The following is a 12,570-nucleotide window of genomic DNA, read 5'->3' as shown; positions in this document are numbered from 1 at the left end:
AATGTTTACTGATTCTCTGTAATGTTATTAATTTAATAAATTTAGCAAATTTTAGTGACAGTCATTTTTATCTGATTCAGAGATGTACTGTATTCACATTGTAACATTTTAAACTGAGGTATATGGTGTTAATCCATGTTAAATTTGCAGTCTCAATGTCAAAACTTTGATAAAGCATTAATTTACCATGTGGTCCTCCTCTGCCTGTGAAATAAACTATGTGTAAGTGCATATTTATCTACTTGCAATTTATCTAGGTTATTTGCAAATTGGTAACCAGAAGATTACACTTTAATTTAATTTGAAACCATAATTGCGGCCCAAAATTCATAATAAATTATTACATTGAGTTGCAACATTGAAATGAAAACTACTAGGTTAAGAAGAGCATCACAGATCTGCAAGATACAAATTTATTAAAAATTGAGCACATATTTTTTGCTAGAGCATTATCTGCAGATTTTAAAGCATCAACCAAGTGATTTACCTAATAAAAGAAAAAATACACAAGAAGGTAAAGCTGAGTTTAATTTTGTCATTGAGACATTTGAAAAGAATTTCTGGTCACACTCCAGGCAATGCAATTAAAGATGGGATAAATTTCCAAATCTCCTGGACAGATCATAGAATTTACAAAGCTAGGAAATGTTGGTGTCATGATTGATGAAAATCTATCCATCAGATACTAAACATGTAAATTTCAAAGGCTTCCAAGAGAAGCTGTTAATGTTCAGGGATACATACATAAATCCTGTAGGGAGAAAGGGAAACCTAGAATTTAACTAAATAGGAAATGCAGATGAAATCTCGATATTCTTTGATATGCCAAAAAGTATGCAGTCAACCCTAAATGTGCTACAGCAGTAAGGATCATGAGCATAGAATGCAAATAGCAGTATTTCTCTGTTATGTAACTGCATGTACCTGGAAGTGATTCAGGAGAAGCTCTGGATTCTGAATCATTAAGAACATTCCTATTTTCTCCAGGGGAAGGAAGCCTTATACATAGCTAAAACCCAAAGTCTTTTAGTCTATAAATAGGATGTCTAATTCATCTCTAAATCCAGATGATAATTCCAACAAAGGTAGTAAGAATGAAAACAAGAGCTGAACAGTAAGAAGATGATGAAAGTGAAGGTGAAATGAATAGGTAGCCTCCAATACTTGAGAGCCTAATGGAGCCAGTGGAAAGAGATTGCAAGAAGGTAGGAAGAGAGAAGGGAGGAAAATTGATGGCATATTGCATCACAGAACAAAGCAAAAGTAGTGTTTCAAGAAGGAAGGAGAGCTTTGCTATTGTAAATAATGCTGCTATGAACATAGGGGTGCATATATTCTTTCTGGTTGGTGTTTCGGGTTTCTTCAGATATATTCCTAGAAGTGGGATCACTGGGTCAAATGGCAGTTCCATTTTTAATTTTTTGAGGAATCTCCACACTGTTTTCCATAGCGGCTGCACCAGTCTACATTCCCACCAGCAGTGTACTGGGGTTCCTTTCTCTCTGCATCCTCACCTGTACTTATTTGTTGATTTCTTGATGGCAGCCATTCTGGCAGGTATGAGGTGGTACCTCATTGTCATTTTAATTTGCACATCTCTGATGATTAGTGACTTTGAGCATTTTTTCATATGTCTTTTGGCCATCTGTATATTCTCTTTGGAGAAGTGTCTATTCAGGTCCCCTGCCCATTTTTTAATTGGACTGATTGTCTTCCTTTTGTTGAGTTTTATGAGTACTTTATAGATAAGATCTGGAAACAGCCCAAGTGCCCACCAGTAGATAAATGGATAAAAAAGCTGTGGTATATTTACACAATGTAATACTAGGCAGTTGTAAAAAAGAAGAATCTCTTACACTTTGAGACAGCATGGAGTGACCTGGAGATGATTATGCTGTGGAAATAAGCCAGTCAGAGAAAGACAAATATCACATGATCTCACTTATGTGTGGAATCTAATGAACAAAATAAACTGATTAATAAAATGGAACCAGAGGCATGGAAACAAGGAACAGACTGACAAATCTCAGAGGGAAAAAGAGTGGGGGTGGGGTGGGTGGGAAGAGATTAATTGAAGAATTTATATGCATATATGCATTGCCTGGGACATAGACAATAGGATGGTGAAGGCCTGGGGTGGGGTGGGGGAGAACCTGGAAGAGGGTGTCAATGGGGGGAAAAAAGAAGGGACAACTTAAAAACTCTTAACAAAGATAAAAAGAATAGAAACTAAAAAAAAGGGAGGGGGAAATCAACTGTTAAATGCTATTGAGATACTGAGTAGGATTAAAGCTGAATTTAGTTACAAGAGCTAAGTGAAATTTAAGGAAAGTGCTCTTCATGCAGTAGTGAGGCAGAAGACAGAGTAAAATGGTTTGAGAAGTTAATGGGACACAAATGTGGAGACTGAAATGAAACAACTTTTCTGGTAAGTCTAAATGTGTGGAGGATATGAACACTTGGGGCTGAAAGCTTTTTTGAAAAATTAGAGGAAATAATTTAAAGGTAAAGTTATAGCAGAATAGAGTAATTCACCGTGGTTCAAATGACAAGTTATGATTTATTAGTATATAGTAACATTAATTTAGTGAGTGGTGATCAGCATTAAAAAAAAGAAAAGAAGAAAAAATATCAGTGCATCATGCATGATTAAAGTAATATCTTATGAAATTTTGTTTAGGTTATTTGTATGAATTGTCTACTGTAATTCATAGTAAGAGATTAACTTGGTATATTTATACATGATACTTATATATAGTATATATTACATATGCTATTTACACATAGTACATATGTATAATATGTACATATCAGGTTGCAAGATAATATATATTTCTTGTTGTGGGTCATACTAATAAAAAGAATACTCTTAAAGCTAAAGTATTATGTACTATATACATCCTGAAGAATGTGGGAGGGACTGGGACTCATTATATGTAGAGGATTTTTCTTTTTTAGTTAGAGGCTTTGAGAGAACAAACGGACAGGGGAAGTTAGTATATTGGTATCAAAATGATTGAAATAAAATATTTTAGAATTTATCAAAAGTATAAGAAATTTAACGTATTTATAAGAGAGTGAGAGGTCAATGGAGCTGAAGGCTCAAAAAACAGTGGGAGTTGGGTTTCCTAAGCAGGCAAATGGAGAATTTTCATAAGAGTAAAATGTTTGTGATTTGAAAGTTGAGATATTTTTGGTGATAAGTTATAAAAATTGGTGGAGATGATGTAAAATATATCATTAGTGATAAGAAGGTCAGGAAGCCATTATATGATATAGGATAGATTGTCCATATAGACATTGAATTTTCTGAGATGATGGCAGGAACCAAGGAGGAAATGAATACCCTGATATAGGTATCAAAATTTTTAATGAATGAGATGAATTAGCCAGGACCCCAGCAGATGACAACAACAAGGAAAAGGTGTTTTTTAAAGTGGCTGGAAGAGCTTTTGGGGATCAAGGCAACCATAAGAATTCAAGTCCCACTTCTAACCTATGAGCAACCAAAGAAGAAGATACTGCCTAAGAGCATCAGCTCTAGAATCAGGCTGCCTAGATACCATTGCTGGCTTCATCTTTCTACGTTTCTGTGATCCTGAGACAGTTACTTAATCTCTCTATGCCTCAGTTTCACATCTATAAAATATGGATAAAAAGATCTACTTCATAGGATTGCTGTGATAATTAAATAAAATAAATTCATGTATAGGCATGGTGCTTATATATAGGAATTGTACAATAAATGTTTACTATTATGATTGGCTATTATTTTCTAGAATGTTAAACAACTTCTACTTGAGAGAGCTATAGAATGTGTTTTAGTTGTCATCCATTATCAGTTAAAAAAAATGTTTGAGTGAGCTGATAGGGTTGTAGGGATTTGCTGGTTTTGTAGGGAGAGTTCCAGAATGGCTTTTGGAGAGAAAGGAAGTGTGAGCGGGATGGCAGGTCAGGGAACAGACATACTGAGAATGACAGAGATAAAATGAGAGCTAGGGATGGCCTAAAGAGCTTATATCTTCACAGTGCCATGGCCACTGGCACACGGATTACCAAGACCACACAGAATTTGGGGTAGAGAAAAGGGATAAGAGGCATAGAGTGAACTTAGTACCAGCAGCCTTTGAGAGAGGAAGGCTGTCTTGGACTTAGAGAATTCACACATATGTGACCTAGAAGGGAGGTCCTTAGGTGTGGGGTGGGTAAGATATTTGTTTTTTCTGGTGTCAACAGCTACAATGAGAGCAACTGTAACTGTCAACTATGAGTCAATGAACACAAGCCAGACTGTTTCACATGGAACTAAGAGAGGATGCACATTTGACATAATTCCCATATGTACCCAGTTGACATAGTTACCCATCACTCCAATCAGTATTGTTTTTCTATTTCATCAAGGTCATTGTCATATTTGTTTAATTTTTGTTTACTTGAATTTGAGGTCAATAAGAGCAGCGAATCTATCTCTCTTGTTTACCTTAGCATTTACAGAGCCTAGACAGTCACCTTTATTTATTAGAGAAAATCTTTTGTTCCTTTCAATCCAGGGGTCTTACATAATTTTGAGCATGATACACCTCAGATTAATATGTGGAGTTACTTTCCCTTATAAAAATATCATATTGCAGCCAAGTGCCCACAACTTGATTTAATTTACCATTTTGAATTTGTCTTTGTTGTCATACAAAAAAAGTGGAGTTATGATGAGTCACTAAGCACCAGTGGCTTTGTTGTGCAATAGTAAAAATAATTATGTTCTGTCTAAACTTAGAACTATTTCTGTGAAACTTCACACATTTTTTAAATTAAGTTCTCAGTGAGGCAGAACGTTTGGTTCATCCAAAGTGCTGCACTTGAAAAGAGGCAAAGGAAGCATGAAGGCTTACTGATGCTCAACTCCCTACATCGGCCTCTGCTCTGTAATGGCCCCCTCAACATGAATTGAAATTAGTTTCAGAATTGGAAAGATCAGTAGCTTCATGAAGAATTTAGAATCTATTGAATTTATTTTTTCTGGGAGCAAATGGTCCACTGGAATCCTTTCCCCTCTGCAAGTGAACAGACATCTCAGAGAGCACAATTTTCTGAAAATAATAAAGTTGTACCTTCCTATACATGCTTTCTGTGACAGTCCTAGGGATTGCGGCTGATTTTTGATAGCAAAGATCATATTTAGCATTTTTATATGAGGCCTCTGCTAAGATTCTTTTCTATGATTCGCAGTTTGTAAGAGGACTATAATGAATATTGACAATTCCTATCCTTTGTCTTATACTCTGCTCCTTTTCAGCCTGCTTTGTTGGGAGGTCCTTAAGACTTGATCTGGGTTCTGTGAAGTTCTCTGTACTCACTCCTTACCTGCACACACACACACACACACACACACACACACACACGCACATTGTTTCATACCTCTCTCCTGACATTCAGATTCATATATCCAAAAGGGCCAAAGTTGTCTCAAATGTAACACGTTTCTTTGTCTTTTCCTCCCAGTATTTGACACCACCATCCATTCACCCTGTCTCATAAAACAGAAGTTGCCATTTTTTCCTTCATTATTTGCATCTATTCCATTAGGAAGGCCAGTCCAATCTATTTTAAAGTTATGTTTACAACATACCCACTGCTCTCTATCTCCTTTCACCTATCAGAATTACACCACTATCTCAGCCTTTATAGACTACTTCAAGTGTCTCTTAATTGCATTGATTTCAGTCTTAGTTAAGCTCTCCCTCCCAGAGAAAGAGCATTCCTCTTTTCTAACTATTTACTCTGATAAAAATGTAAGGTAGGACTCTCATGAGCCTGGCCTGAGTCACATGAGCTTGCCCAGAACCAAGTATGGGACCCAAGGACAACACTGCTCTCTTTGTCAGGGTAGTTATCCCATCCAAACCACGGAAACAGAAAGAAGGAAAAGATCATTCCCTAAAGCAACATCAAGGCGCCATTTCCAAGGACGGGGAACCGGATGTTGGAGACAAACACAATGACGCGGCCACTTGCACTGTTGCCCCTGCAATACGTATTCCACACATCACATAGTGTGCTTATTAAAAAACTCAAATTGTATAATTTCACTACCTTTTAAAACTCTGTTCATCATTCTTATTGCAATGAGTATACATTTACAACACCTTTAAATGGCTACGAGGACATGCAGTGTGTGAAACCAGGTCACTCTTCGGTTCTAGCTCATGCCATTTTCTCCCTCACCCACTACACTCTTAGATGGAAGTTCTTTTTATAGCAAAATCTTTTCCCACCTTAGGGCATTTGTACTCGCTGTACTCTCTGCCCAGAGATATCTTCAGCCTATTCTTGCTATCTTGTTACTTCGTATCCTTCATGTCTCAGTTCAAATGCTACTTCCTCAGAGAGGCCTTCTCTGCCTACTCACCCCTGCATTCTTACTTTTCTGTTATAGCATCTATTTCTTTGTTGCTTATGCTTCTCACAAGCTCTAAACATTAGTTTTTGTTGCTTATCTTCCCCAATTGAATATAAACTCTGTGAGGAGCAGGGATATATTATTATTTTTTTCATCACAGAACTTACTACAATTTTTTTGGGTCAATATAATCTGAATCACTGAATCCTTAAGGGCTATTTCTGCCATGATTCATTTTTGATATTTTCTTACATATCACTGGATATCTGCAATGCTGTGTCAGCTATTGTAACATCTAATGGCTTTTGATTTTAATGACTTATAATGCTTGTTCTATATCAGCATTAACAAAGTTCTTTAGTCTGTTTCCTTTTTTTTTTTCAAATCTTCACATGAGGATATTTTTTCTCATTTATCTTCAGATACAGTAGGAGGGAGAGAGGGCGAGAGGGGGAGAGAGAAAGAGACACAGAGAGAGGCATCAATTGGTTGCCTGCTGTATGACCCTGACCAGGGCTGGGAACGAAACCACAATTGAGATACATGACCTTAACCAGAATTGAACCCGTGACTCTTTGGTCTGCAGGCCAATGCTCTCACCACTGAGCCAAAGTGGCCAGGGCTAGTCTTAAATACAATCATTCTTTTTCTGCCTTTAAAAAATACATGCCTTTCCCAGCTAGTGTGGCTCAGTGGATTGAGCATTGCCCCGTGGACTAAGAGGTCCCAGTTTGATTCCCTGTCATGGCACATGCCTGAGTTTTGGGCTCAATCCCCTGTAGGGGGTGTGCAGGAGGCAGCTGATCAATGTTTCTCTCACATAGATGTTTCTCTTTCTCCCTTCCTCTCTCTAAAAAAAAAAAAAAATCTATAAAATACATGTCTTTTTTGCATAATACATTTTAAATAAATTGTCGAATTATAAAGTAGCACACAGACCATGAAGGACATAGACCCTTCTACAGAAGCAGATAATCACAGAAATATCTGTTAGATAACACCTAGCATTCCATTGAAAAGACACGTCAGTAATTCTTTTTGTTCATTTCAAAGTCTTTTACAAAAATCTCCTGATGTATGGTACTTACTTCTGCAAAAAGACTGTCCTATTTTCTTCCAGAATGAAACTCTGAAGCTTGGAGGGGGAAGGGAACCTTATCCCTGGCCAAAAAAAAAAAAAGACCTGTTGCCGACATTCTGGCTCCAGGAGCTAATAACATTCCTGATTTGTTCACTGTAAAAAATGCATGTCCTTAAAATGCATATTACTCTTATCTCTCCCTCCCTGCAATATTACATTACATTCCCTCCTTGCAACAACATAGATACATTTTTATCCATTTTAAAATCAATATATACTCCAGTTACTGTGTCATGTAAACTTTATTTTTCTGGTTTCCTTAAATTTTTTTTTTTTTTTTTGTCAAAATGAACTTTATTTCTCAGCTTTATTTCGTCAGGATGTGGTAATAAAATTGGTGTGTATTAAAAGGACACTGATGCTGGGCTTAGTGAAAGAAAATGCCTCTGGTGAAGTGGTGGGAAGACAAGTAACAAAGACAAACACAGAGTTGGAGTTTTTCAAAAGTGAGTTCAATGTTAGTTTTGTCACAATCTGTGACTGGAGGTGACTGTCCTATCTAAACCTGTTTTCTCATCTGTCACTGGATTTGCGATCATGCATGTTACCACTGTAACAGTCCGAGCCCTTTTTCACTGGTATGTACCTTTTGGCCTTGTGAGACCACATTGGTCTAGGCTAAGGTGAGAACACCACATGTCTGAGGTGCTTTGAGGATCTGGACTTGGCTCAATAAGCTGCACTGGGTTTGTTCAGGTGGGCCTAAAGCCAGATAGCTTGACAGGCTGGTGGCACCACACCCAAACCTTAGGTAGCAGGGAACAGAGGGATGGGGAAGAATCAACACCTTTTCTGCAGTGAGGTACGTAGCCAACGGCAATGCAACTCTTCAATTCTGCTTCTAATTTAAACCAGGTTCTGCCCAAAGGAAACAGTTCTGAACTCTCCTGCAACCCCCATCTACCTGTTTTAAAATGTTTTGTTTTGACAAACCTCTAAGCAATCATGATACCCTTTTCAACAGTGGTGCCTCTAGTCCCATCCTAACATGCCTTAGCACCTTCATCTCCTTGATTGTCTTTCTCCCCCAAAACTAAATGCAAACTCTCCCAAGACTCTGCTTTGTCCTTCCAGTTTGAGGTTCCCTCCTCTCAGTGACTCAGATACCCAATATGTTTACAGTAGATGCTGTTGAGCAAATGAATAATCCTCTCACCTGGACTGAATTGCCACGGGGTGGGGAGAGAAGAGGGTGTGAATGCTGATGATAAGCCCTAGAATTAAGTTGAGACTGCTGGGGTATACTTAGATGTTTACTCTCTAGAGATGGGTTAAACTTTTTGTTGTTGTTTACCCTTTAAAAACCAGGAGATAAAAAAAAATGCATTTTAGTATTAGACTAATAAGAGATCATACTAAATTCCTACCTGCTCTGCAGCAGAGAAAGATGCTTGAACAGAATTGACAGAGTAAGATGCCTGAGGACAGCAACAGGTGATCACAAACTTCTGCGTTTTTACCTTCCAAGTTCTGGGCTTGACCTATGCAGCGATTACATTTAACTTCATGCTCCTGCTCAAAAGTAACGCTGTGAATAGTTTATGTTAAGAAAATTTCTTATAGCCCGTATATTGTTTATGATTGAACTTGTGTTTTCCTAATGACTGGTACTTCAGGATCTCCCAGCATGGTCACTTGTGCTCCCTGACTACTACTGTATTACACTCGGAATTATACGTAGGGAAGTGGAGAGAAACCATTAGGAGCCCCGTTTGTCTCTAAGGAGCAGAAAATTAAGTTGCCCCATCTGCTCACTTGTTTCTGGAGCAAGCAGTGGACTCCCTGTCCCAGGAGTGTTTCGTTCCTTGGGTGCTGGTTAGAAGAGGTGAATCAAGAGCTGAAGGGAGTTTTAATGACCAGTAACTCTCTGCTAGCCATTTTGGCAAGGCCTAGGACCTAATGTTCCCTTGGTACTCTGGATGGAACACGGGACCAAAATCAGTAGTAGCAGGAACCTGCAGGGCCAGATGTCTTCAACACCACAGTCCTGGCCTTTGTCCTGTCTGCTTCTGAAAGTGGAAAAATTGCTTCTCCAGGAGTCTGAGGCAAACAGAGGTCACAGCCCTAAAGTGAGCTGAGCACCCAAGCACTGCGTTATGCCAGGCCTCAGAATTCTAAGCACAAATACGTCCTTTCTAAATCTTGCTCAAAAGGTTCAGTTGCTCTATCTCCCTCCAGCCTGCAAACCTCTGAGGTCACCCTTTTTTTGGGTGGAATTTTACTGCTAAATCTCCTCCTGATTTCTGGGCTTCCTGACTCCCTCTTTGCTCACCAACCATCTGCATCTGACACACTAGAATAAAGAAACAAAACTCAGATCCCTGCCCCAACAGCTCCATCCCTTCTTCTAGGGGGCTTGGGTTATAGATCTGCGTGGAAAATAAAGGAGAGAGGTTTGAGCCAGCGCCTTTATCTCCTCAAACCAACCTTCTCTGAATATTAGAATTGTAATGGCAGTGTCCCTCCATCTCCTCTCTGCTTTGACTCCAGAGGCTCCTCTTCCAGGTAGGGGGCTGTTTCAGTGGTGAAAATAGGCATCTAGCCAGAGTTGCCCATACTCCTTACTCCTTCAGTGAGTGAACAATGTCAGAGAAGGCTGAGAGTAGGGGCTTGGATTGGTACTTTATGCCATGCATTGCACACAGGGACTGCACCAAGGAGCCACTTCATGGTCATTGTGTCGAGGCATCATGGGGAAAGATGGTGCACAATTTAGAAGTTGAGATGTCCTCTGAACCAGTCATTAAAGGCGGACTTGTGGATGTTGCATGTTGCCTGGAGCTGGGTAGAGACCCAGTCCCTCTTCTGGTTGTGATCAGTGTACATGGGAAATGGTTTATCTGTGTCATCCACACAAACTCGTTGCTTTCCAGGAACCTGACCATAAAGAAAAGGGCCATGAGGCCTTCACTTCCAACAAGGGCACATAGGTGAGGAAGATGTGGACATAGAAGGTGGTCATCCAGGTCAAGTCCACCCACTTCTCCCAATGGATAACAAAATAAAAAATATACTACTGGAATTAGAGAGGCAGCAAGGCTGGGGCCCAATCACGAAGAAGTATTTGTGCTGGTGGTTGTATGGCAGGTACTTTTTCTTCTGTTTCCCAAGCTCCACAGAGAGGATCTTCCCCAAGGCAAAGAAGAAGGGGTGCATGCTGATGTTTGGGTCTTTGTGGAAGCAGTGGGGCTTGGCATGGTCCTGCTGGAAGTGCATGTGTTTCCACTAACTGGCAGGGGTCCCAGTCATGTGGCCAATCACAAAATGATGTAGCAGGTGGTTTGAGGTACAGGTGCTAAAGGCAGGTGCCCAAAGTCATGCTGCAGACAGCCAGCCTGGACCTGAACTGCGCTGAGCAGCCCTGCACAAAGGAGGAAGAGCGCGAAGGAGGTCCCGGAGACCCAGAGTGAGCTGGGCAGCAACGTGCAGCAGCAGGATGTCTGGCAGGTACATCAGGAAGAAGACGGGGTTAGCCTTCATCAGCCCCATCTGTTCCAGTGTGGCCGGAATTCCTGGAACGCATCTGTCAGCTCTTTATTCGTGGGCTCAAAGCTGGGCTGCTCCAGAGACAGTTCTCCAGTTAGGAAAGAGTTCATGTACTTCCTCACAAGGCCCTTGTTGATGTGGAATGTCACAAAGGGTTCGGTAGCATCTACCCTCCAAATGGCTGATGACCTGAGAGACTCCAAGGTTCTGGCTGGTCATCTTGCTGACGTTGTGCATCTTCTGTTCAATTATCAGCCACGGTCCCTTGCCACACCTGGAGTGTTGGCCACCTTGTCCCAGGTGAAGTAGTGCAGAGTCGGCCCCTGATAGGGGTCTGGGGGACCATCAGGGCCTGGTGATGTAGCACTTCTCCTTATATTTCCAATACCCTGAAGGTCTGAATAGGTTGTGTTTAGAGTCTAAGACTATAACTCAGTAAGTGTAAGATAAAGTAACAGATATCTTTTAAAATAACAAATTTAGAAGGAACAGAATACATATGTTTCCACTTGTACTTTGAAATAAAATCAACTAAGAAGCACATAAATTTGCAGTATTCCATGCACAAATATTTACCCATAAAAATGTCAGGAAGAAGAGGCTAGTGATATTTTTATTGGATCAAATAGCAAGATTATAGTCATATAAGACTGTGACCATTTCCTTCATGAAGCATAAGACTTTATCACATACTTATAGAGAATATAATTTTATTATGTGGTAATATAATTATTAATAAAGATTTAAAAAGAAATGTTTTGAATGAGGATTTTAAGTAAGTTACCTGGCATTAAAACTTTTAATGACAAACCGCAGTATAAATTACGTTTTAGAAGTGCATTATGTTGTTTTTTGACTTAAAATTTAATGTGAAACCTATTATTAGAATGTAAAATTTAACATTCTTAACCTTTGTACAATCTATATTCTTCAGTTGGGAATTAAATTGTTGTCAGGGGCTATGCAACAGACATGTGGAAACAAATCCAGTGGCCTCATCCTGGGGAAGGATCGATACTCAGTATTCTCAGCAAGGCACCGAGAACAGTTACCGGGATGAAATCAGGCAGAGGAATGAAGGGAACAGATTGGTGTTGTGAAAAACAAATGTTCAGGTTCATTGATATTGAAAATGGTTTTCTATGGCAGATTTCGACCGGCACTTTTTTAAAGCACCTTTCCACTCCTTTCAAAAACAGTTGTATATTTGTTGGTGCTAAATCACCTAATTGTAGTCATTATACCTGGACCTTAGTTCACAGAACTGTGCTTAGGATGTTTCAGATCTTATCAATAATGCCATCTGATGATATTAGGGAATCTTCAAGATCAAATTATATAGTCTTAACTTTTAATTAACAGATGTTATTTTTTTAAGTGCAGTTTTAGATCTAAAGAAAAGCTGAGCAGAAAACCCACAGAGCTCTCATATACCTCCTCTCCTCCTGCACACCGTTACCTCTTTAATATCTTTCATTGCCTTTAATGCCTCCTTAACTGGCAGAATTCCAATATGACCTCCACAATTAAAACTTATTCTAAGCAT

General features: G+C 39.3%; 1 pseudogene; it reads right to left on the bottom strand.

The window, feature by feature from the left end:
- Positions 1 to 10,056: 10,056 nt before the first annotated feature.
- LOC118627860 lies at positions 10,057 to 12,570 on the bottom strand (annotated as a pseudogene).

Source organism: Molossus molossus, unplaced genomic scaffold (assembly GCF_014108415.1).
Source record: "Molossus molossus isolate mMolMol1 unplaced genomic scaffold, mMolMol1.p scaffold_m16_p_13, whole genome shotgun sequence".
NCBI lineage: Eukaryota > Metazoa > Chordata > Mammalia > Chiroptera > Molossidae > Molossus > Molossus molossus.
This window is presented reverse-complemented; position numbering and strand designations above follow the sequence as displayed.